General features: G+C 37.5%; 1 protein-coding gene across 1 annotated transcript in view; it reads left to right on the top strand.

Moving 5' to 3' along the window:
• LOC120723178 (ATP-sensitive inward rectifier potassium channel 10) overlaps positions 1–25,832 on the top strand; it is a 41,160-nt gene extending 15,328 nt beyond the window's left edge. Inside the window, exons 7-9 of the mRNA XM_040014531.1 lie at positions 24,713–25,012; positions 25,097–25,381; positions 25,747–25,832. The gene's annotated coding sequence lies outside the window, so the exon portion shown is untranslated. The remainder of the gene's footprint in view (positions 1–24,712; positions 25,013–25,096; positions 25,382–25,746) is intronic.

Genomic DNA, 25,832 nt, shown 5'->3' with positions numbered 1-25,832 from the left:
CTCGATCCATCACTTATCTCAGCTAATCTGAAGCAAAAATGCATTTATGATGATACAAACTGTATTATACTGAGCCTTAAGCACACTTTGATCAGTTAATAAATATCTTAATCTTATTTTAGAAATCTTACATCAATCTTGTTGATGCAAGACAACAACTTGACAACAAGCAGCTTTTATTACGGCAGCATTAATTTAACATATTGTTTTTAAAATTTTTATATCATTTAGCAAGTTATGGAAGGAATTTGAATATGGAGTTATAGTTAATGTTTGAATAATCTGTGCTACTTTGCGCCACCGTCCAATCATTTGTTTTCATGAATGCTCAGCTGGTCTGACATTATCAATTATGGGACTGCATTTTCTCCTCTTATTTCATAAAGGATGATCACAGTGCATCCTTTGCTAAAGTAATAAATTAATAAAGGAAGCACTGAAGCTTCTTTTCCTTTGGAACTGAACAGAGCAAACAATTCTTATTATGTCCACAACACAGATACTCAGATAGGTCACTTGACTCATTTAGGAACCTTCTTAAGCAAAATGGACTATTTGAAATGACCCAAGAAGTTTCTTATTTTAGCAATATTGCATAGATGAAATAAGGCAGTCCTAAGTTTTTTTTTTAATGAGTGCAATACTGGGTTACTGGAGACCACAGTAACCCCATTCATATAGGGTTAGGGTTAGGGATATGATCTGCTTTCACCGATTAACAATAAATGGGTATCATCTTCATAACAATAAAAATAAATCCAGTGTTTCATATATAAAATAAATATGAACCCAGTGCTGCTGTCAGGGACCAAGCAGTAAAGAATAAAGGACACAGGTGTTTATTTCAAAAAAGGGGTTTTATTGACCCCAAAATATGAAAAGATATTTAACAAATCCAAAACTTAAACAGGCAGACCAATAAAAGAGGTCAACTCAATAGACTAAACTCAAGATAATCATTAACAAAACCTCAAACAAACATAAGATAAACAGACCTGCTGAAATGACACACAGGGGAACTTAAATACTGGTTTAGCTAAACCAAATGACACAAACGGGGGAAAACAAAATAGCTGCCATATAACCGACTAATACAAAACAATTAAACAAACATGAAACACCCCCCAGACAATGAAGCATGTGGTTCTATCCAATTAGGCTGTCAGTGGTACTTCAGCTCTCCCAGCCCTTTGCCACACCTTTTGCCAGACAGGAGGAGAATCCAAACCCCAGGTAACTCAAACAAAGAAAGCTATATTAATATAACAAAACAGAACTTTGACCTTGCAGTAGTGATGGCCAAATGAAGCTTTCTGAAGCATTGAAGCTTGTATTGAAAAACGGTTCATTACTCGAAGCTTTTCAACACAGTCCTCTCTGGTGACATCTGGTGGCCAAAAATATGAAGAGCAGCTTGAATCCACAAAATAAAACCAACCGCTTCATTATGATTGCCCACTCCACTGAGTGGAATTCTGTCTGATATTGGGCCTCCGTTGTGTTGCTTTGAACGTGTATTTTTTGGTGGTTAAGAAAATGTGTTTTATTTGTTTAATAAATAGTTTTGACCAGTAAACTCTCCTTGTTTAAATATGCACCATGGTGTGGTCTTTCTTTGCTTGTGACTTCTTGATATTGGTAAATACAATAATTGAAAAATACCACGTTACATATATATACATATAATAATGTAAAACACATTATGGAGTATGCTTCTGCTGTGATGTCTTGCCTCCATGCAGGTATGCAATTAATCGCTAGACGGGTGTATTTATAAATAATATTATATTAGGGAAATTTTCCCAAACATATTTTTGACCTGGGGGTAGAATTGATTGTGAAATGGAAAAGGAAAATGCTTATGAACTTGCAAATGAAAACATGATGCATTTAAGGTAACCTTTTTTCATTTTTATTTAAAAAGAGAATTTGTTCTAGTGTGCGATGGCCGAACCTGTTCCTTTTCATGGAGATAATTTCTCCTGCCTTAAGGAACATCCCTTCACATGGAACAGAAGAGGCTGGAGTGCAGAGAAACTGGTAGAGATGCAGTTATACAGTCTGCCTGGGCCCCACAAACTATCAGCTAAAGAGAATAAAGAAATTCAATTGCTGCACATTTGGCAGACTAACATTTTCAGATTAATTAAACAATAAAATATATATTTTTACAACATTACATGTAAAGAATCAAGTGGAAGTTTTTCTAAAGTTATTTAATGATATTTATATTATGGAAGCAGAGTTTTGACATTTTACCTTTTTCCCGTTTTCAGATATAATAAACACGCACAAAACAAAAGCAAACGGCCAGAATACAAAGCTGGAAAACCCACCCGATTGACAAAAATCAACTCAAAATTCTCCCACACAACAGAACCTCCTCTATTCCTCGCTGGCTCCAAATCTCTCAGTAGAATGATCAGTGGTTCGCTATGTGTCACCATCAAAACACTCCACAAATCCCGCAAATGATTTGCTTCCTTTTAAACCATTGAATCAGATACTGAAGCAGTTAGGTTCTAAATGAAGCTTCGGACGTCACTGATTACGTGACTCTGGCCAAACGAATCAAGCTTCGACACAGTGCTTCTGAAGCAGTGTGTTGATTTTTTTGACACACGCACCGGAGCTTCAGCTTCAAGCGGGCCATCACTACCTTGCAGTGTTAATATGTGTGCACGCCATATAAACATTGGAAGGTGTGATGGAAAAATAAATACATTTAATAAAGAAACAATACTGAACAATAAGTAGAATATATTAAAGTAGTGACTGTAAATTAAACTAAAGTAAATCAACGGGTGGTGAGGTGTGGAGCTTACCATGTGTGGCATGCCATCACAACAGCAATACCTATTGCTATATTTTGATATCTGTAGTACAGGTCTCTAGACTAACTTTTCGCCACAGTTGCACTGGTGCACCTAACTTTTTCTCTTAGGTGCGCCAGCACAGAAGTTAGGTGCACCCAAATTATTTCAACTACATCGCTTAACACCGCAGTTTTACATGTTCACTTAAAAAAATGCTGTCTATACAGACAATATTGATTTGTGAATGATTAACTAACAATCTTGTCAACACAAAGTTCTTTATTTGGAGTACAGTTCTACAGGACAGATAAGTTACCGTATTTTTCGGACCACAAGGTGCACCGGATTATAAGGCGCATTAAGTGAAACAAAACTTTACTCAACTCATTCTTCTTGCTTCCTCTACTTCCGTACCATTGATTCATTAATGTTGAATTCTCTCACAGCTGCTCTAACTCCATGTTCTACTGCGTGACTGATAGAGTTTGAAATCCGCTTCGTAAGCATATCTCTTAACCAGAGATGGGCAGTAACACGTTACTGTAATCCAATTACTTTTTTCAAGTAATGAGTAAAGTAAGGGATTACTATTGCAAAAAAGGTAATTAGATTACTGTTACTTTCCCGTAAGCACGCTGCGTTACTGCGTGACTAAAACCGTGATTTTTTTTGCGATAGTGTCTCATGACAGTGACGTAAGCGAGTGCAATGTTCGTGACAACAGCTGTGTGCACATCAACAATGGATAATATATCGAGTGCGGGCGAGAGTATGAGCGTGCAGCGTTTAAAGCGTGGAAGTACTGACCTTACTTTAAGTTTGATTCTATAAAAAGTGACAAAAACATTAGCGTCTGCTGTTCACTGCGTGGGAAGGAAACTTCTTTTTACAGCGAAAAAACCCTTAACTTCTGAGCAAGCACCGAGTGCGCTACGACGTAATGGGAAATTCACAGAGAAATTCGTGGATTCTTCAACTGACTGCTGCGGCACACCTGCACCAGGGCAAACCTCCGCCTACCCTACTCCTGCTTTACAGGTGAAAATAGAGCAACAGGACCGCTGAGTCTTTGACTTGATTTATTTTCTGCTAACTAAGTAATTAATTACTTTTGAAAAGAAGTAATCAGTAAAGTAACGGGATTACTTTTTGGGAAGTAATCAGTAATTAGTTACTGATTACTTTTTCAAGTAACTTGACCAACACTGCAACAACTTGTTATTTATGTATTTTTTTAAAGGAAGATGACACTTATCCATAAGTAGCTAAGGCTTTGAGAAAAGGACTTTTATGAGTTTATTTGCAGCCATCTTAAACGCCTGCGATAAATAAAAAATAGAATATAATCAATTTATCAAAATCCCCCTCCCCCAAAAAAACAAAACAAAACAACAACAAAACAAAAAACAAAAAACAAAACAAAGCAAAAAACCCCAAACTAAAGCAATAATTAGTGGCAAGACCTATGTGAACAGGTTTGTAGGGATCAAGTCCAACAAACAGCAATTACTGAGGTTATAGCTGAGGGAGATCAATGAGAGAGAAGCAGTCTAGAAATATATCAGAAGTTAATAAATCTGGGAAGGCTGTGATTAATTATTTTTTTATAATAAGTAGCATTTTATTTATAAAGATATTCACGAATTTATTTCAAAAGTAACACAAGGCTTAACAGAGCTCTCAGGCTTTGCCAGCAAGGTACAGTGTTGAAAAGAAATGTGTGACTATTTCTTATTTTTCCACCTGAATATTAAGGATTACTTTATTATTATTTTTTAGACAGCAGTCTTCCACATTGCTGGAAAGCTACTTCCTTTTCAGGTTTTTCCTTCTAAATTGTATGAAGGAGAATCCTTGATGCAGACTATCCTGTGTCATACCAAGTGAGGCTCCAGATCCATTAATAAGATAACTGACGTCTGTCATATTAAAGTTTTCGTAGCTGCTCTGGATTTTTGAAGCATATAACAATGAAAACAATCAAAGTGGAATAACTTCCTTAAATTACGTTGAAACGCTGGCAACATTAATGCGATTTTATCCTACTGAGCGCTAAATCATAGAAAAGGTCTGAGACTCAAAACTCTGAATAATGGGCACGTACAGAGCCCTGCAAGGGAATAAACTTTTAATATATTTTCAGGCAAGAATGTAGCTGTGTAAACTTCAAATATCTGTTCAGTTTATTAATATATCACATATTTGCAAAAATGCGCCGACGTTTTCGGAGACGTCTGTTATCCACCAGCTTGATAGCTAGCTGGGAGCTCGAGGGTCACTAGAGCCGCCGAGAATGGCAAACTCCCGGCACATCATTTTCAGATCACCGCGGTCTTTCGCTGCTCAGGTTAAACGTAATATACAGTGGGGCAAAAAAGTATTTAGTCAGCCACCGATTGTGCAAGTTCCCCCACCTAAAATGATGACAGAGGTCAGTAATTTGCACCAGAGGTACACTTCAACTGTGAGAGACAGAATGTGAAAAAAAAATCCATGAATCCACATGGTAGGATTTGTAAAGAATTTATTCGTAAATCAGGGTGGAAAATAAGTATTTGGTCAATAACAAAAATACAACTCAATACTTTGTAACATAACCTTTGTTGGCAATAACAGAGGTCAAACGTTTACTATAGGTCTTTACCAGGTTTGCACACACAGTAGCTGGTATTTTGGCCCATTCCTCCATGCAGATCTTCTCGAGAGCAGTGATGTTTTTGGGGTGTCGCCGAGCAACACGGACTTTCAACTCCCGCCACAGATTTTCTATGGGGTTGAGGTCTGGAGACTGGCTAGGCCACTCCAGGACTTTCAAATGCTTCTTACGGAGCCACTCCTTGTTGCCCGGGCGGTGTGTTTTGGATCATTGTCATGTTGGACGACCCAGCCTCGTTTCATCTTCAAAGTTCTCACTGATGGAAGGAGGTTTTGGCTCAAAATCTCACGATACATGGCCCCATTCATTCTGTCCTTAACACGGATCAGTCGTCCTGTCCCCTTGGCAGAAAAACAGCCCCATAGCATGATGTTTCCACCCCCATGCTTCACAGTAGGTATGGTGTTCTTGGGATGCAACTCAGTATTCTTCTTCCTCCAAACACGACGAGTTGAGTTTATACCAAAAAGTTCTACTTTGGTTTCATCTGACCACATGCATTCTCCCAATCCTCTGCTGTATCATCCATGTGCTCTCTGGCAAACTTCAGACGGGCCTGGACATGCACTGGCTTCAGCAGCGGAACACGTCTGGCACTGCGGGATTTGATTCCCTGCCGTTGTAGTGTGTTACTGATGGTGACCTTTGTTACTTTGGTCCCAGCTCTCTGCAGGTCATTCACCAGGTCCCCCCGTGTGGTTCTGGGATCTTTGCTCACCGTTCTCATGATCATTTTGACCCCACGGGATGAGATCTTGCGTGGAGCCCCAGATCGAGGGAGATTATCAGTGGTCTTGTATGTCTTCCATTTTCTGATGATTGCTCCCACAGTTGATTTTTTCACACCAAGCTGCTTGCCTATTGTAGATTCACTCTTCCCAGTCTGGTGCAGGTCTACAATACTTTTCCTGGTGTCCTTCGAAAGCTCTTTGGTCTTGGCCATGGCGGAGTTTGGAGTCTGACTGTTTGAGGCTGTGGACAGGTGTCTTTTATACAGATGATGAGTTCAAACAGGTGCCATTCATACAGGTAACGAGTGGGGGACAGAAAAGCTTCTTACAGAAGACGTTACAGGTCTGCCAGAGATTTTCCTTGTTTGCGGTGACCAAATACTTATTTTCCACCCTAATTTACGAATTAATTCTTTACAAATCCTACCATGTGAATTCATGGATTTTTTTTTCACATTCTGTCTCTCACAGTTGAAGTGTACCTCTGGTGCAAATTACTGACCTCTGTCATCATTTTAAGTGGGGGAACTTGCACAATCGGTGGCTGACTAAATACTTTTTTGCCCCACTGTATAAGTCACTTAGATAACCTAAAATGTTAGGTTATCTAAGTGACTTATGTTTTTTCAGAGTTTTATTTGTTCGTGAGTGAATCTGTTTGGCTGAGATTAAAGTTATTAGATTAGATTAGATAAAATACAACTTTATTAATCCCTCTGGTGGGTTTACACTGGAATCTGTCTTTGATGGCTTTTTTGGAGCAAATGTGACATTCACAAGTAGAACTGACACACAAAACAAAACAATGACTACACAACACACTAACTATAGCCTCCAAACACACTAAATGTCACTAATGTCTCACACGTGAAAACTCGCTCTCTTGCTGTCTGTAGAGAACAACGTTTTTACCGTTTCTTCCCGCTGTAAACACCACTGTTTTTTTTCGAAAAAAACATTGCGTGCATTTTTTTTCATAACTCTGGTTTTACGTGGCCCATCGACACAATTCAAAAACTGGTATATAAAGGCCGTGCTTTCGCCCCAAGTTGAGACTCTGAGTCGCTGCATCTTATAGCTGTACCGTTGACCCCAGAGGGTTAAACAGAAGTTTGAGATGTTCAAGAATTTACACCAGTGTCCTGTTATATTTTAGATAGCAAGGAGCAGATGGCCGAGTTTAATAAACTCCACTGAGACAGCGGTGACGCAAACTGAAGGCTAGTCAAAGGAGCTTGCAAAGAAAAGCGTCTGGACTTCTTTAAGTTACTTGAAGACGTTTCACCTCTCATCCGAGAAGCTTCTTCAGTTCTAAGGTCAAATGGTGGGGAGTCCCAGATTTAAACCTAGTGGGAGTATCCCCCCACAGAGGGACAAAAGGACCCCCTGATGATCCTCTAATCGCCTGAACCAAGGTTGAACCTTGGTTGAACCAACCTTGGCTGCCCGCTGGAATTGGAATGATGGGAGAGGCGTGAGTTTCTCAAAATGGGCTCATTGAGTCAGCACAGATAAGATCTTGGAGAGGCTACGGCTGCTGTGAATACTCAGAATAAGATGTCTGATTGCAGACTGGATACATCTTGGAAGGGCTAGCTCGGAATAAGATCTCTGGGCGCAAATTGAATGACATCTCGGGGAGGCACACTGCCATGAGTTCTCAGAAATTGGCTCCTTGAGCACAAGAAATGACAACATCACAGAACGCAAGTATGGCGAAGCTCGCGGCTCTCCAACGGGAGATTGAGATACCAGTGTTGGACTGTAGAACTGCTTTGAAATTCATATGAGCTGTTCACAGTTTTTTTGTTTCCTGTTCTCATGCTGTCCTACCATGGAAGCACAGCATGAGTAGAGGTCTCTTTTTTTCCTCTTGTACTTTCCCATTGTAATGTATATTTCAGTTTTTTTTGTGTAACGCTACCGATCTCTGACTTGTATCCCCATGTAATGTCTGTGTTGTGTGTGTAAGGTCGGGGGGGTGTCCCATTTCACTGCAGGGCAACCTGCACGTGGCGAATAAAGCTTTGATTGATTGATTCACCCAGTACAGGAATTGTCCTTCTATCCCTACCTACCAAAAATCGGCGTTTTCCGCCTCTCACCGCGATCTACTTCTGACTGCTCGTCACCCTGTTTTCCAGGCGCCCCGCCCCCCTGCCAGTGGTGCGATTGGTAATGAAACGGATCTGCAGCCCAAACGTCGTGTGTGTGTGTGTGACTAGATTTTTAGTCTTTGGGGCATAGCATCTTATTGTTGGATTCAAATTGAACAGATACAGACTAATTGACTGGACACATTGTTTGCTGTACGTGGTTTATGTGTCTCTGCGTTTCTGTGTGTGTAAGTCCATATTTGCAAATATTGTTAGGCTTGTCATTTTTGCCTTAGCTTTGTGTATCTGCTGGCTGTTCCTTCTTGCTTTTCTAATGTTTCTGCCAATTTTTCACAGTTGAACAACCAGTACTTTTGAGGAAAGTTCAGGCTTTTTCAGCTGGACACTTTGCTTCTCCAATATTTCTGCTTAACATATTACTTTTCTGCTAAATTATAGTATTTCTGATACTATTTTGCATATCTACTAAGTTATAGTATTATACTAATTTATGTTAAGTTGTTCTCTTACACCCTTTCTTCCAAGTTATGTTTCTGCTAAATATTAACATTTCTGCATAGTTTAATATTATTTGTGCCAAATCATAGTATTACTGCTAAATCATAGTATTTGAGCAAAATCATAGTATATGGGCTAAAACATAGTATTTCTGCCAAATTACTACATTTTAGCACAAATACTATGATTTGGCAGAAATACTATGACTTAGCAGAAATACAGTTGACTGATCTAGAAGCATACAAGCACACATTTCTTCTATTATATCGTATTTCTGGTAAATCACACTATTACATTTCTTGAAAATCAAAGTGTTTCTGCTAAGTCATAGTATTTCTGGTAAATCACACTATTTGTACCATTTGTACAATATTTCTGCCAAATCATAGTATTTGTGCTAAAACATAGCACAAATACTAACAAGTTATATTTTTCAAAGTTGAACAAGAAGTAGTTTTAAGGAGACTTCAGCTTTTTTTTGCTGTCCGTTTTGCTTTTCCAATATTTCTACTTAAGTTGTTACTTTTCTGCTAAATAATAGTATTTCTGCTACTATGTTGCATTTTTACTAAGTTATATTATTATACTACTTTATATCAAGTTGTACTCGTATTGTACTAGTATTTGTACCAAATCATAGTATTTGTACTAATAGTATTTCTGCCAAATCATAGTGTTTGAGCCAAATCATAGAATTTGTCCTCAAACATAGTCATTCTGCCAAAGCATAGTATTTGTGCCAAATCGTAGTATTTTTGCTTAATCATAGTATTTGACCCAGAAGGTTAAGTGTCTTCACATCTTTTCAGCACAAAGTTCTGCTACTTCTCCTGTATCGAGCACAAATTTACATTTATTCACCTCTTTTCTGCAGAAAGTGCAACTTTGTGAGCTCTTGTCAGCTAATTTTTCAGCTCCTTCAGTTGATGCCTGCTATATCTTTTGGTGCTCATAACTGTTATACTTTTTGAAATATTAAGCTGTTTATGGCATTTTTTGGCCCATTTTGATGACTAGTGTCTTTGCTGATTTGGCTCTCCGGGCTGAGCTGTGTTTTAGCTCAGTTAGATGAGCAGGCGTTCTCAGGGTGGGAGGCCCCGGTTCAAATCCCGCTTATGACAATCTTTTTTTTAGTGAACACTTTAAAATTTTAAACTCGTTTCAACACAAATTTCAGATTTTTCACCTCTTCACAGCAGAATTTTCAGTTTTTCACCTCTTTTCTGCACAAATTGCAGATTCTTCAGCTGTTCTCAGCAAAAACTTCAGCTTCTTCAGCTCTTTTCAACAGATAGTTCTCCTTCTGCTGTTTTCCGATTCCACTACAAGGCATTCCCACAGCATTTTCGCAGGAAATGCAAATTTTTCTAGTTCCCTTCTGTCTTCAGTCTGTCCCAGTCTTCCTTTCTGGAACAGACTTCTTTTCATGCTTTGGCTTCTGTCTGTGTCAAGTTCAGGTTTCCAGGTCAGTGTTAGTCATTTGCTTATTTACTTTGGTGACCACTTGTCTCATGTCTTCTGTTCTTCTTCCGGTGTCTAATTATCTCTGATTTGTTTCAGTTATCTTCCCACCTGTCGTGTTTTCCCTTGTTATGTATTGTCTCTGTCTCCTTTTGTCCTTTGTTGTGTCCTTCCTTGCAGTCTGTTCTCCATGAAGACTCATAGATTTACCCAAAAGTTTAATTCTGTTCATCTGGATATAAAGGTTTTAGTAAGAGAAGCATTTTGTCACTCATCCAAGTGACTTCTTCAGTCTTGGATCAGTGATGAAATGTTTTTCCCAGTAAAAACGCTGCACCCAGATGAACAGAATTCACTTTTTGGGATTTCCTTACCTGAATGATTGACATGCATCAACACACTTATAGATTGTTTTCCTTGTTTTTGCATCTGCATTATTCTGTATTATGTTTAAGTTCAGCAATAAAACTGCCTTTTAGTTTACCTCCCTTGTTTCCAACTCCCACATTTGGGTCTGATTTTTTGTGATCTTAAGTTGACATAACCTTCTGTCATTATATTAAATTGTCTCTATATAGCGTCATGCACGCAATTCTGACACCAGTGTTGTTGTTGTTAAGTTTTTTAATTCTATTTTTTAATTGTTTTCTTTTAGGTCTCCAACATGTGTTTATGCTGCATGGAGAGGACTTACGCTTGGATATAAAGGAACCTGTTACACTTGACGAAGAGACAGATTTGTTCTGGAAATTTAATTACAGTAACAATATAGCTAAATGTGTTTTTAATAAAGATCCATTCGTGTATAACAAATATGCAGGAAGGGCTAAGCTGTTTGGACCAAATTGCTCTTTGAAATTAAAGAATGTACAACACAGTGACAGTGGAGATTATAAAGCAGTTGTGCTTGGGGGACGAGACCAGACTGTGGCTGAATACAAGGTCATAGTTCAAGGTAGGTTTCTATTTTCATTATTATTTCGAAGTGTCAACGTGTCATTGACGTGTTTTAAATACTTTTACACCCGTTGTTCCCCAGATCCAGTGCCTGCTGCTGACCTGACAGTGGACCCTGTGTCCAACAGCTCAGACTCCTGTGACCTGACTGTGACCTGCAGCACAGTGGACTTTAACATCAGCAGTAGTTTTAGATGTGATGGTAAAAGCTGCTCTCATGCAGAAGAAAAGGATTTGGAGGCCACAAAAAAATTTTCCTCTCTGATTGTTTACCTGGAGCAAGACACCATTTTCTGTAATCACAGCAACCAAGTGAGCTGGAATCAAACCATGAAGGTGCTCAAATCTTACTGTGAAATAGAGACAGGTGAGAATAAAGGTCATAGTAATACATGAAAAACTGAAATAACCACGTTTTAAAGGCCTTGCTGTGTGGATTTTGCATGTTCTCCCCATGTCTAACTACATGTCCAAAAACATGTAGTTTGTGGGGTTAGCTCAACTGATAATTAAATGTAGGTGTGAACTGACCACTGACTGTGAATGGTTGTCAACAAAATCTGTATTGCCTTCTTAAAGAACTTGTTTAAGCAAACTGCCACAACCAGGGGTGTGTAAGTGATCATTAAAAGATTTACTGCTATAATATATATATATATATTTTTGCAAATAAATCCTGAAGAAGTAGAAGAAGATGGATAGCAAATCAATCCTAGTACTGAACTCAGAATTTTTGTGATACAATAATTTAATTTCATTACAGTGTCCAGTGGAGCCATCAAAATTACAGCTCCGATTGTTGTTCTCATCTTCTTGATTCTCTTCATTACCCTTTGTGTCATAATGAAATGTAAGTTCCAATGTTTTTTAGTGAATTTGTAATATGTAAAGTACACAAAAATTTTATTTTGCATTTAAGCACACAGTTTATACAAATACACATTTCTCATATGATTAGGTAATGGCAGGAGAAGCACAGCTGAAGATATACTTTAGTACAGCAGTAAAGATCTATTTTGTGTATGTTCTGTGTGAGTGTGTTTGTAACTGTGTTGATTCACTGTGGAATGGGAGATTTAAGCTGTAAATAAAAAATGAATAACAATATTAAATAAAAATAAATAACAACAAAGCCATTAAAATTATAAAACAAAGATGGGGAAGTGTTCAGAAGGAAATTCTTGAATTAATTTTGTTCTTTTCCCTTCCCCCCTTTTTAAAAAAACAAAACAAAAAGTTAAAGACCACAAGGAAGAATGACAGAGGAGAAAAAGGTTCCTAGCTGTACCAGTGTACATGTTAAAGTATAGACTTGGAAAACATTGGAACAGTAAACATTGTTTTGTTAGCTTTAGGAGGTCGTGTAATGATGGTTACAACAATTCAAAGGCAACCTTGATGTCCATCACCCATTAAAGACAATTGAAATTTGCATTATCTATGTAAAGATGCAATTTGTCTATAAATATATCCTAAATATACCTCAAACTACTCAAATATTATAAAAGATGATAAATGTCAGTGTTAAATTGATATGTAGTGTATATTCTGTGACTATGTGGGGGGTAAAGTTTTGTCATTACAATAGTATGGCTGCTGTTCTTGTTTGTGTGTGTGTGTGTGTGTGACTATGACAGGTTCCATAGGCATGTTTTTTCACACTTAATGAAAGCTATAAAAATATCAAATTAACTTTGACTGCAAAGAGGGATGAGTTTATTTTTCTCTCGCGTTGTAAATGTAACACTTTAATAAGGAAATATAATTTATCCTGCGATAAGTAAATTTCAAGCAAGTCAACCTATATTTTCTATGACTGACTTACAGGTAAAAGTAGAAGAGGGGACCAGGAAAATACTATTTACTGAGGTTCCTGAGGTAAGCGGAAACTTTTTTTTGGAAAAACAAAACAAAAAACAAAACAAAACAGAAGAAGAAACTCTCCCACTCTGCTAGTCAAACTGTAGGTACAAATGGTTTAATTTTGAGTAATTAAATTATTGAAAACAGATTTGTTTCTGTACAAAATCCTTTAAATTTTTAACTGGACTAAAGTCTGCAACTACACATGAGCAAAACTGTTTCACAAACTACTTTCTAAAATCAACCCCATCTCCTTTCTACACCAACTGTTCCATCCAGTTGATGCTGATGCAGATCCAACCTTGTGCTTGTTCTTGTCACATTTAGACATCACTGTTTGTGATATTTTCTTGCATTTAGACTTCTTGGCTTATTATTGTATAACACATGTAAGATAAAGTAATCATGACTATTACAAATTTCCTAACAAAGCACTTTTGATTTATTTCCAGGACATCACTCCAGGCCAGACTCAAAATCAGACTCCCGCAGGACATGAATTGTGTAATTCTCCAACATCTACTTATGCTTTGGTGGAGTTTCACACTGGACAAAAATCCACAAAGACTGGAAACATCCCCCAGCCAGAGACAGTGTATGCTCAGGTGGACAGAGCTGCAAAGCCCAATTCTACAGTCCAACAACAAACACCCAGACCTGAAGAAAATCAATAACTGTATTTATAATGATCAACAGTGTTCACTGATGTACCATGTGTGTAAAATGTGGATGTTCATGTTACTGTGACCAAGAGAGAAACATATTAATCAGAAAGCATATGGATCTGTTCACTCACATGTAGCTCACTTTAGACACAAAGGTTTGGAGGCTGGTTGCTGATTTATATTGTGGTCTAGCTTAAAGGTAGCTCGATATTTCTCTTAATTTGAATTAACCGAGCTAGTTAACCCAATTTTTATTCTTTCAAAGTCTTATTTTTGAGAAAATGAAATAGGCACAGAGTTTACAGACATGCCAACAAAGTGGGTAGAGTCAGCTAAGGACCAATGAGTGTATGTAACTGCAGACTATTGTGAAATATCTGCAATATTTAGTTTGTAATGTTATTACATTAATAACATTACATTACACGTGTATATGTTTCTTTTTATCATATATAATGGTTGTTGCATCAGTAAATGTGTCCGCACAAGCATTTCACTGCATCTTGTATGATTGTGCATGTGACAAATAAAGGTCGTTTGTTTGTTGTTGGTTTTGTTTTTGTTTAATTGTACTCTAACTGCTTTGGATTTGTGTATAATAAAACCAGTGCAGTGCTCTTTAACTTTAAAAATATTCTACAGTCTTGAAAATGTGAAACTATTTATAGACAGGTAAAAATGGCAGACATCTCAAAGAGGAGGAGAATACAGGAACTAACACAGTACATGTAAGTCTTAAATGAGATGCCAATCTATTTGAATGCATTTAAGCTGCATTTAAACCATTTATAGGCAGATTAGTTAACATCCCCTTTATCACACTGTGCAACACAGCTAATCATACAGATAAATAGACTTTGGTATTACCAATTACCAATGGCCATTTTTTCAAACTTCACAAATGTCACGTGGTTGTGAAAAAACAGTCGCCATAAGTGTGTGGTCTGTATGGGCTTGTGTACAGTTGTGGCAGTGATGGAGAAAACAGAAGAGCAATTTTTTCTGTATTTTTTTGTTTGTCTAGTCAGACTGACTGCAGTAATGATGTGTTTTCTTTGTAGCGGTTGAAACAATAAAGAGATGAACACCAAGTCAGTTTGAGAGACTTTAATACATGTATGTGGATTCCTCTTACATGCAATAAGGAAGAACATCAAGATAATATATAGTGTCCATCCCATTTGCCCATACATGTCACGGTCCGGGGCAGCGGCCGTGTGAAGAGTGGAAAGGAGGACTCAAATGCAGCACTTATTCAGATGTGAAGGGTGATTTATTAACAATACCAGACATAAAGTGGAGATGGCAAACAGAACTAAGGATGAACTAAACTGGGATAAACTACACAGAGGAGTGGCAAACCTGAACATGAAGGGAGAACAGCAGGGAGAGCACGCAGAGGATTTCACAGGGTATGAACACAGACGACGCGACGAGGAGCAGAGGAAAACACACACTATAAGTACACAGAGAGACACTGGGAAATCACACACAGGTGGGAGACACAGCTGGACCTGGTTAACCTGACGAGACAGGGGAACACTGACACCAGGGACCAATAGAGGGAGCACAAACCCAAAACCCAGTATCTAAAATCCCAAAACACAAACCATCCCAAAACAGCCATGAATAATAATGAAAGTAATAACAATAAAGAACACAAACACAAAGTCACCGAGTCATGGTCGCAGGACCATGACAATACACATTGGCACCTGTATGATGACCCATATCCTCTAACGGTCACTGATCACATGCTTCCCACTTAAGATTGGATGCCTGTAAATGCACCTGAAAGCATATGTCACATGAACCACATGAAACCAGATGCATGTAACACTAATTATAAGTGCATGTGTGTGTGTGTGTGTGTGTGTGTGTGCGTACACTTCTCAATTTCATTTGTTTCTTCACAGATGTCAGAGAAGCCTTTGTATTCTTTTTGATCAGCAGTGGTTTTCTCCTTGAACTCTCCCATGGAGGCCATTTATTCCACAGTCTCTTTGTTTTGTCAAATCATGAACTCTGACCTTCACTGAGACAGGTGAAGCTTGGAGTTCTTTAATGCTGTTCTGGGTTCTTTTGTGACATTACTTTTGCAAGCCATTCGGGAGGGACTCAGAGTAGAGCCGCTGCTCCTCCACATTGAAAGGAGCCAGTTGAGGTGGTTCGGGCATCTGACAAGGATGCCTCCTGGGTGAGGTGTTCTGGACATGTCCCACAGGGAGGAGGCCCCGACGCAGACCCAGGACATGCTGGAGAGACTATATCTCTTGGCTGGCCTGGGAACGCCCTGGTGTTACCCCAGACAAGCTGGAGGAGGTGGCTGGGGAGAGCGAGGTCTGGGGCTCTCTGCTTGGGCTGCTGCCCCTGCGACCCGACCCCAGATAAGCAGAATGAATGTATGCTTATCATACTGTGTTATTATTGATGTTTTTCATAGGTTTGAAAAGAATATGAAGAAATTATGTTTTTTTGTTACTGGCTTCCAGCTTCAAATTGTTTCAGGATTTAAAATGTCTATTCTTGAAGGATTAAGTCATTGTTAAATAGTTTAACTGAATTTACAACAAAGAAAAGAAAAGGAAAAAAAGTTTTCCTCTGAAAATGTTCAGGTACAAGGACTGGATTGAAAATGAACCAAATTCGTGTCAAATTATTATACTACAACCTTCCATTCTACCTTTTCCCACAATTTAATTATGTTATTTTCATACCTTTTCTCTCAGTGCAAAACAAGAGTGCCACTATCTCAAAAAATAGAAAAAGGGAAAAAAAAGATGCAGTAGAGGGTTTATCTTATGTTTTCAAAATTCTGAATTGATTTTCTCTCAAATTTCTCTCAGAAAAACTTTTACTGAAAAAGCTTTTTAAAAGCTTTTTTACTGCTTTAAACGAGTGGACACTTATTTAAGTAGCTGTGTTCACCCATTTATGACCATTTGCTTTTTCATAGGTTTATGTTTCAACACCTCTTGCAGCTTCAGCTTATACATACAGTATGACAGATGTACAACCTACTGCCCTCTGTCTGTGACACTGAAGTAATGTCACACAATCAGCAAGTCTGTACTCTTTCTACGTTATCTCTTTGCCCCCCTCTTCTTTCCTTTTTCTTGATCTGCTCACCATGCAGAATAAACAACAAAACAAAAAACGAACCAAAGAGGTTAAAAAAAGTAAAAGCTGTTCAGTGAACCAACGCAGAACCGAAATGAGAAGCTTGAAAGGACCAATAAGTGTGGTTTGACAAAACATTATGCTACCTTCTTCATTGCTCAGTTGAGAGAATCGTGACTGGTTCATTTCCTGGTAAAAACCCAAACATGTACTGTAATAGTTCAATTAAATGTAGCACTACAACTGAAAAGTAGACAAACCTGAATCGTTTTTTGTGACCTGTATGTTGGTAATGGTGTTTGTATTTCATGTTTTCTGTCATGCGTGATTGCTGTTGCTGCTTCAGAACATAGCACTTTATGTATGTGAAGTAAATTTGTACCTTGAAAGGTTAAGATGAATGTGTGTTAAATTTTGAGTCTACTAAAAGCACTCAAACACTGAAAATCATTGAATTGTTAGTTTTAAAAACAGATGATTAATTTTTAACAAATCAAACTGTAACAGTTTTTTGTATGTCTCTGTAGCTTTAATAATATTAATGTGTCCAGATATGCACAAACATTAAAGGAACTCTTCTTTATGTAAAAAAACGGTAGCCTACTATTCCTTGAACACTTGCAGAAATCACAGACAAAAAAGTGGAACAGTATACAATGCAGGTGAGTGCTGGGATGTGAGAATGTGGAATATTAATAGTTACAAATGAAGTGATCCATGAATTTAATGGATCTGAATAAGATGAAAAATAATTGTTTTGGAATTACTCTTTCATATTATGAGTGTAAAGTGTCTTTAAAGACAAGCTCAGTGATTTATTCTTATCTTTGCTTTTCTTCTTCCACCCTGAAAACGATCTCTGGAAGAACTCGCTCTTCTAGGAAAACTCTCACATTATGTGAACTTTCTGCTGCTCATAAGGAATTCTTATCTGCTTTTGCACTTTCCTGCTTTCTGTAAACATTTTTGTCTCTGAGCCTGTTGTGAGTGTGCCAGTTAAGTGTTTAGCTATGACAGATATGCTCTTATTTTAATCAGTTGATTAATCCACATACATACAGCAAAAAACAGCATTGCTGGTGTCTGATGTACATAACTAAAATGATTGTGTATAGGTCTTAGTCAGCTATGCTCATGTGGAATTGTTTGTTTAGACTGTAAGACTTAAAATGAAACAGCAATTGAGGTTTAAGTCCTACTGATACTATGTTAACCTCAGCTGCATCATACTGAAACTCTAACATCACATTATCAGCAAGTCTGTACATTTGTAACACATCTACAAAACGCAGCTTTGCTAACATGATCATTTGTCTTTGGTCCAGTCATAAACGGGTGGGCTCTAGTTTGATGGCTTTGTTTCTCTTTGATGCCATTTCTGACACTGACACATGTCAAAGATACATTTGTATTGCTTAAAACACTCATAACTTTACTCATCTTGAAAAAATATGGCTAACAAGCCTCTTTAAAATCTATTTTTTTTTTTTCTCCGTGAAACATTTTTAATAAAAAGTAACAACTGTTCATTTAACCAACCAAGAAAAGAAAAGTTTTACTAGTCCCAGAGGTGTGGTTTATCAAAATGTTACTCTACTTCCTTCTTCAACTGCTCAGTTGGGAGAATGATGTCTCGTGGTTTAGTCCTGCTTCCTTTTTCTTTGCTCTACATAATAGCAGTACAAGGTAAGAACTCGCTCTGTTGTTTTTATAACTATTGTTTGTTTTGTTGCTTTTAAAAATCTTTTGGTAATACAAAATGGCATGTTTGTAGTGATGCTGGTATTTTTAGTCACGATGCTGATAAAATTCAATATTATGCAGTTAAATGTAGTTTACACTGAGATGTTCAGTTAGTAGTGTGAATATCTGCTACAATCGTAGTCAGTGATCCAAAGTCATAGTGAAAGTTATCCGTCAAAAATACTTCAAATACAACAAGACCTCCAGCTGAGCCAAACCCAGGGAGGTTATCTGACAGATTTTGAGTAAAGGGGGAAAAGAAGCAGGAAAAAAGATCAACTAAAGTGTAGAGAATCCAAAGACAAACTTTGGGAGAGAAAAAGCAAATGCTAATGACATGCAGTATATACACACATTTGGAGTAAAAGGTGGATGAAGAAAGGCTTATTGCATTTTGGGTAGACCCCCAGTAATTTCAGTCAGTAGTAGTAGCATAACTTAGTCATGGTTTGTGAATGAACTTGTTTATTGAGATAATATTGTAGTATTAGATTTTTAAATAGTAAATGGACTGATCCTCATATACGCTTTTCTACTCTCCCAGAGTACTCAAGGCGCTGTATACAATACGCCTCATTCACTCGTTCATACAAGCACTTCCTTCTATACTTAAATGCAATCTAACCAACATTCACACACAAATGAACACATTGGAGGGCCCAAGGATACTTGGCATGCAGACTGGGGAAACCAAGGATCAAACCACCAACCTTCCAGTCAGTAGCTGATTTGCTCTACCACCTGGGCCACAGCCACCCCATTTTTAAGATGTGATGAGACCTGGTCATTTAGCATTTTCATGTGTGAGAAGAAGGATTTTAAACTAAATTTGTGATTTAAGAGGAAGGCAAAGAAGAGACACTAATATAGAAAAAAATATAACCTCTCCTTTTAGTTTGTGTTGGTGCAATGTTTTGTACTAATTGAAGGCTTCTCAGGGAGCTTTTAGAAGAACTTGATAAAGAATTGCAATAGTCCATCATAGAAGTAACAAATACATGAAAAGTTTTTCAGCTACTTCCTATCTCCTTTTCTTGACCAAGGAAACTAAGGAGAGGCGGGTAGGAGAATTCATAAGTAGAGAGCAGTACACTAAAATTCTGAACAACTTTCAGGGATCAAAGCTGTGAGCGCGGTGCCAAAACATCTATTCTAAAACTCTTCACTCATTCCTCATTACGAATGTTTGAATGAGCTCCATTTATTTCTGCTCCTCAGTAATACTGTGATTTTGATTGGAACAGAGCAGAATTCATCAGAACTCACTATAAAGTGAGTACTGCCATGTAGCTCCGTCATAATAGACCCCCAAAAACTGACAATAACTGGGAAATATAGAACACACAGAGGACACAGGTATGAGGGAGATCACAAAATGGAAATAAGGAAATCTGAGGGTTTTGTTACACACAGGACAAGGGCCTGGCAAAATAAAACCAGAACCATAAACATGGTGACAGAATAAAAAAGATAACTATAAATACTGAGTCTCAGTCCTTAGAACCTCATGCCCAGTCCCCAGCAGTTTATATCAGAAGACTTTACCCTTCATTTAAAAATGTATTGATTCTCCTTCAGTCTCTCCTTCATGCATCCTCATCAGGTCTGCTTAATTTTTAGTCAGTACTTTGTGCTGCTTATGCCAGAATGCTGGTTGTTACCTAAATGTACTGAATCGTACACATGTTAAATGGACTGGTTCTCATACAGCTCTTTTCTACTCTGAGAACTCAAAGCACATTATACTATTTGCCTCATTCACCCATTCATACTAGCATTTTTTTCTATGACTTTCTATGTAAGTGCTCCTGTAACATTCACACAGACTCATCGGAGAAAAACTTGGTGGGTTAGTATCTTACCCAATAATATTTGGCACGCAGACTGGTGCAAACAGGAGTGAGCCACCAATCTTTAGTATGTGACCTGTAGCCACAGTCACCCCTAGAGCTCCTTAAATTACGGCTATACTTTGATCAGTACAAGGAATCACCATAGCTGATAAGGAGCTCGTCATCAGCCAGTTAGCCGATGGCACCACACTCTTCTTGAAGAATGCAAACCAAATCCCTCCAGCTCTTACTGTGATTAGTGATTTCTCTGAGGCCTCTGGTTTATGCCTAAATCTAAAAAAGTGTGAGTTACTAGCAATTAAAGACTGCCCTGCAAATACTATCTGTAATATCTCTGTTAAACAAGAAGTCACATACTTGGGACTGTTAATATCCAAAGACCAAAAATCAAGATGCTCTTCAAACTTCACTCCAATTATACAGAAAACCCTAAAAAAGTTCAACCAGTGGCTGCAAATGGACTTGTCTTTGAAAGGTAGAGTGTTAATTACTAAAGCTGAAGGGATATCCTGATTAACATATGCTGCCCTCTCCTTACATCTGGATAAGAAAATTAGTAAAGATATTGACCGTATGCTCTTTAATTTTATATGGAAAAACCGTACACATTATATTAGAAAAACTGTTGTGATGAATAAGTACGAATCAGGTGGGCTTAACGTCTTAGACTTTTCTACTTTAAATAACACTTTCAAAATTAATTGGGCTAAACATTTTCTTAAAAACCCTACCTCTATCTGGAACTTTATACCATATTATATTTTCTCTCATTTTGGTGGCTTTAATTTTATTTTAAATTGTAATTACAATGTTGAGAAACTCCCTGTAAAGCTTTCATCCTTCCATAAGCAGGTCCTCTTAGCGTGGACCCTCATTTATAAACACAACTTCTCACCTCACAAATACCTTATCTGGAACAACAGAGATATTTTATAGAAAAATAAATCACTTTTCCTGGAAACTTGGCTCCAAAATGGGATCCTATTGGTGGCTCAGCTGGTTAATAAAGAGGGACAACTACTTACTTACAACGACTTTATTGCACTATATAATTTTCCAATCAGTGTTCAGAAATTCTCAGTGGTGCTTGGTGCCATACCCTCAGGGACTTTAATGTTATATAAAAAAACTGACAGCTCAATATCTACCTCAGTCACTCTCCCTGATCCAGCTGAGTCACCAATAGGAAAAATTTGCTTTTCACAGGAACTTGGTAACAGCAATAAGAGAATACGTAGTTTATTCCAAGAAGATATCGTCTCTCTCCCATATATAATATCTTATTGGAACCGATATGTTCCAGATATCAAGTGGAAGACAGTCTGGATGGTCCCCCATAAATATTTGATTGTAAATAAGGTGAAAGAAGTCTCTTTTAATATTCTACATAAATGTTATCCAGCCAGTCACTACATGGTCAAATTTAAAAGGGACATAAATACTAATTGTACTTTCTGTGGGGATCATCCAGAAACTGTGACACATCTTTTTTGGTACTGTTCTTTTACACAGAGATTCTGGAAGGAATTTAGCAGGTTTGTTATTGTTCATATTTTAAGGGAGTTTTCTTTACGATGGGAAAATGTTTTATTCTGTTTCTTTAAGTTCCCCAAGAAGTATGATAAATGTTTTTTTATGATAAATTTGTTAATACTTTTAGCTAATTTTTTTATCCATAAATGTAAGTTTACTAACAAAACACCATATTTCTGTCATTATTTTAAGGATGTGGAAATGTACATACAGTCAATATCAGACTCCACCAACAAAAAGGCTCTCAAAACAATATATGTATGTGAATTTTTGCGTGTATTCTTATAATTGTTACCTTTTTCTTTTACCCCTGGCTTTTTGTGTTCATGTTCTGTTGTTTTGTATACTTCATGTGTTCGTATGTTATATACTCATTGTTTGTTAAATAAAGTTTAAAAAAAAAGAAGAAAAAAAAGACATCGACTCCTCTCTTAGTCCGTCCCACGGAAGAAAGCGGGGGAATGATATGAGGATGAACAAGGACTAAGTTGCAGTAATTCCTCATCCTGTTTTACAGGGAGTGTCTCATTTTTCCAGACTGAAGTCACTTCAAAATGGATCGCATAATGTTTTTTGGAGCTGTTTTATGCCTGTGTTCATGTAAAATACAAGGTAAGGATGAATTTGTATACTAATAAGTTATGCTAATACGTTTTTGGAGCTGTATATTTATTTTGAAATCTAGGTGACTACACGTAAGACATACTACAGATAAATAAATAAATAAATAAATAAATAAATAAATAAAAGTGGAGCGTTATTAAAGCTGTAATATGTGTAGGAATAGAAACTTTATTTCATTCTAAATTATAATTGTTTTACTCAGTTTGAAGATCTGTTTTGTAAAACACAAGCAGAAAAAACAAAACAAAAACAAAGAAAGGGAATGAAAAAATAACTGTTGCAGATTTGCAAGATAATCTGTATAGTCAGGGGTTTTAGTGGGATTTGGCAGCTAACCTAATGCTCAAGTGTAGTTGTTCAGTGTGGAGAAAAGAATCACGTAGCAATAAATCCGATTTATTTCTGAAATAAGCGTAAATAAAGCTCGTGTATGGGGTGTGGTCAGCTGAGGTGTGGTGCTGCTTCATAATTTACTGTTCTTCGTGGATATTAAACTCCCGAGCAGTATAACAGTTTAACATCAAGGTGGAATTCAGTGTGACCTTAACTGGCACCATCCGCTTAAAGTTAAATTAACCTCTGCTACTCATGAAGTAACCTGATAATGACTACGAACACCTCAGCTTCTGTTCCACCAGTTAAACATAGTGTATTACTGTAAACTGTAATAGACTTGTCTATAGTTTAGACGTGTGCTAAACTACCCAGTATTTTCATGGACCCTTTGAAAAACACAGTTAATGTACTTCAGATAGTTTTTTCAGGACATTTTACAGTATTAAAAAAATAGTTTAGCTTCAGCAATGTATCTATTGCATTGCCTACATTAGGGATGGACCGAGCCGAAATACAGTATCGGTATCGCTCCGATACTGACCTAAATTACTGGATGGAAAATGAAATCCGATCCATTAAATATCACAAAAGCACCTCACAAAACTTGCAGATTGCATAACCCAGCTCATGACCTTAGCAGTCGGAGCAGTATGCGTCACGTGATAGAGCAGCTGTGCGAGACCTGTCAGCGGTCTGGTTAAGCATTTGGAGCCTTGCTACAAAATCGGCATTTTTATCCCAGAAAAGTAAAGTAACTGTGTAAGTTCATCTCTGAATGTTTGTAAGGCATTCCCACCTTAAACTTAACAACCGATATATGGAGCTACTGCCTCTTCTCCTCTAATTCTCTCCCCCTCCCTCTCCTGTTGTTACTTCAATCATGAAACTGATCAATGATCAGCTGATCGAGTTTTCTGTCCCATGTCCCGTCTCTCTTGTTTGTGTATCGCCCACTTTAAGGAAAATCAGGAAACCAGCGGATAAACAACAGCAGCACGTTTAAGCTTGATGAGCTCTTGTTATTTATTTAATATTACTTTCTACACCAGGATCCTTGTAACTGTGTGATCTATGTTTGAACCTTGTATAATGATTATGATATAGTTTCTTGGTTCTTCTGTTTGCTGTCTTTGCTTCTAGTCCTTGGTTCATTGATGATGTTAATTGTTATGTATCGTCTCTTTCTCCGTTTGTCCTTTGCTGTGTCCTTCCTTGCAGTCTGTCGTCCCTGAAGACTCATAGATTTACCCAAAAGTTTGATTCTGTTCATCTGGATATAACGTTTTCAGCAACATTTTGTCACTCATCCAAGTGACTTCTTCAGTCTTGGATCAGTAAAAACGCTGCATCCAGATGATCAGAATGAACTTCTTGGGATTTCCTTACCTGGATGATTGAGCATGCATCAACACACTTATGTTTTCCTTGTTTTTCAGTCTGCATTATTCTGTATTATGTTTAAGTTCAGCAATAAAACTGCCTTTTAGTTTACCTCCCTTGTTTCCAACTCCCGCATTTGGGTCTGACTCTGCCTGCCTCACAGTCAGCACTGACATGTTTTTTGTTTTCTGGACAGGAGAATGAAATACTATTCCACATTCATTTTTTGTGATCTTAAGTTGACATAACCTTCTGTCATTATATTAAATTTTACAATATATAGCTTCATGCACACAATTCTGACACCAGTGTTGTTGATGTTAATTTTTTAATTCTATTTTTTAATTGTTTTCTTTTAGGTCTCCAACATGTGTTTGTGCTGCATGGAAAGGACTTACACTTGGATACAGAGAAACCTGTTAAACTTGACAAAAAGACAGATTTGCTCTGGAAATTTAATTACAGTAACAATATAGCTAAATGTGTTTTTAATAAAGATCCATTCGTGTATAACAAATATGCAGGAAGGGCTAAGCTGTTTGGACCAAATTGCTCTTTGAAATTAAAGAATGTACAACACAGTGACAGTGGAGATTATAAAGCAGTTGTAGTTGGGGGACGAGACCAGACTGTGGCTGAATATAAGGTCATAGTTCAAGGTAGGTTTCTCTTTTCATTATTACTTTGAAATGTTGACACGTCATAGGCCTGTTTTTAATACTTTCACACCTGTTGTTCCCCAGATCCAGTGACTCCTGCTGACCTGACAGTGGACCCTGTGTCCAAGAGCTCAGACTCCTGTAACCTGACTGCGACCTGCAGCACAGTGGACTTTAACGTCAGCAGTAGTTTCAGATGTGATGGTAAAAACTGCTCTCATGCAGGAGCAAAGAATTTGAAGGCCACAAAATTTTTTTCCTCTTTAATTGTTTACCTGCAGCAAGACACCATTTTCTGTAATCACAGCAACCAAGTGAGCTGGAACGTGACTGAGAAGGTGCTCAAATCTTACTGTGAAACAGATACAGGTGAGAATGACGGTCATAATGAATGAAAAACTGAAATAACCAGATTTTAAAGACCTTGCTGTGTGGTGTTTGCATGTTGTCCCCATGTCGAACTACTTCTCCAAAGACATGTAGTTCGACATGGGGTTAACTCAGCTGATGATTGAATGTAGGTGTGACCTAAACGCCGACTGAATGGTTGTCAAAAAAATCTGTATTGCCTTCTTAAAGAACTTGCTTAAGCAAACTGCCACAACCAGGGATGTGAAATGTAATACTGTAGTGATCAGTAAAAGATTTACTGCTATAATACTTTTTGTTCTTTGCAAATAAATCCCAGTACTTAACCAACATTTCTGTGATATAACAATTTAATTTCATTACAGCTCCCAGTGGAGCCACCATAATTGCAGCTTCGACTTCTGTTGTCTTCTTGCTGACTCTCTTCATAACCTTTGTGGCATCATGAAAT

The sequence above is a fragment of the Simochromis diagramma genome, unplaced genomic scaffold, assembly GCF_900408965.1.
Source record: "Simochromis diagramma unplaced genomic scaffold, fSimDia1.1 OVJJ01000205.1, whole genome shotgun sequence".
Taxonomy (NCBI): Eukaryota; Metazoa; Chordata; class Actinopteri; order Cichliformes; family Cichlidae; genus Simochromis; species Simochromis diagramma.
This window is presented reverse-complemented; position numbering and strand designations above follow the sequence as displayed.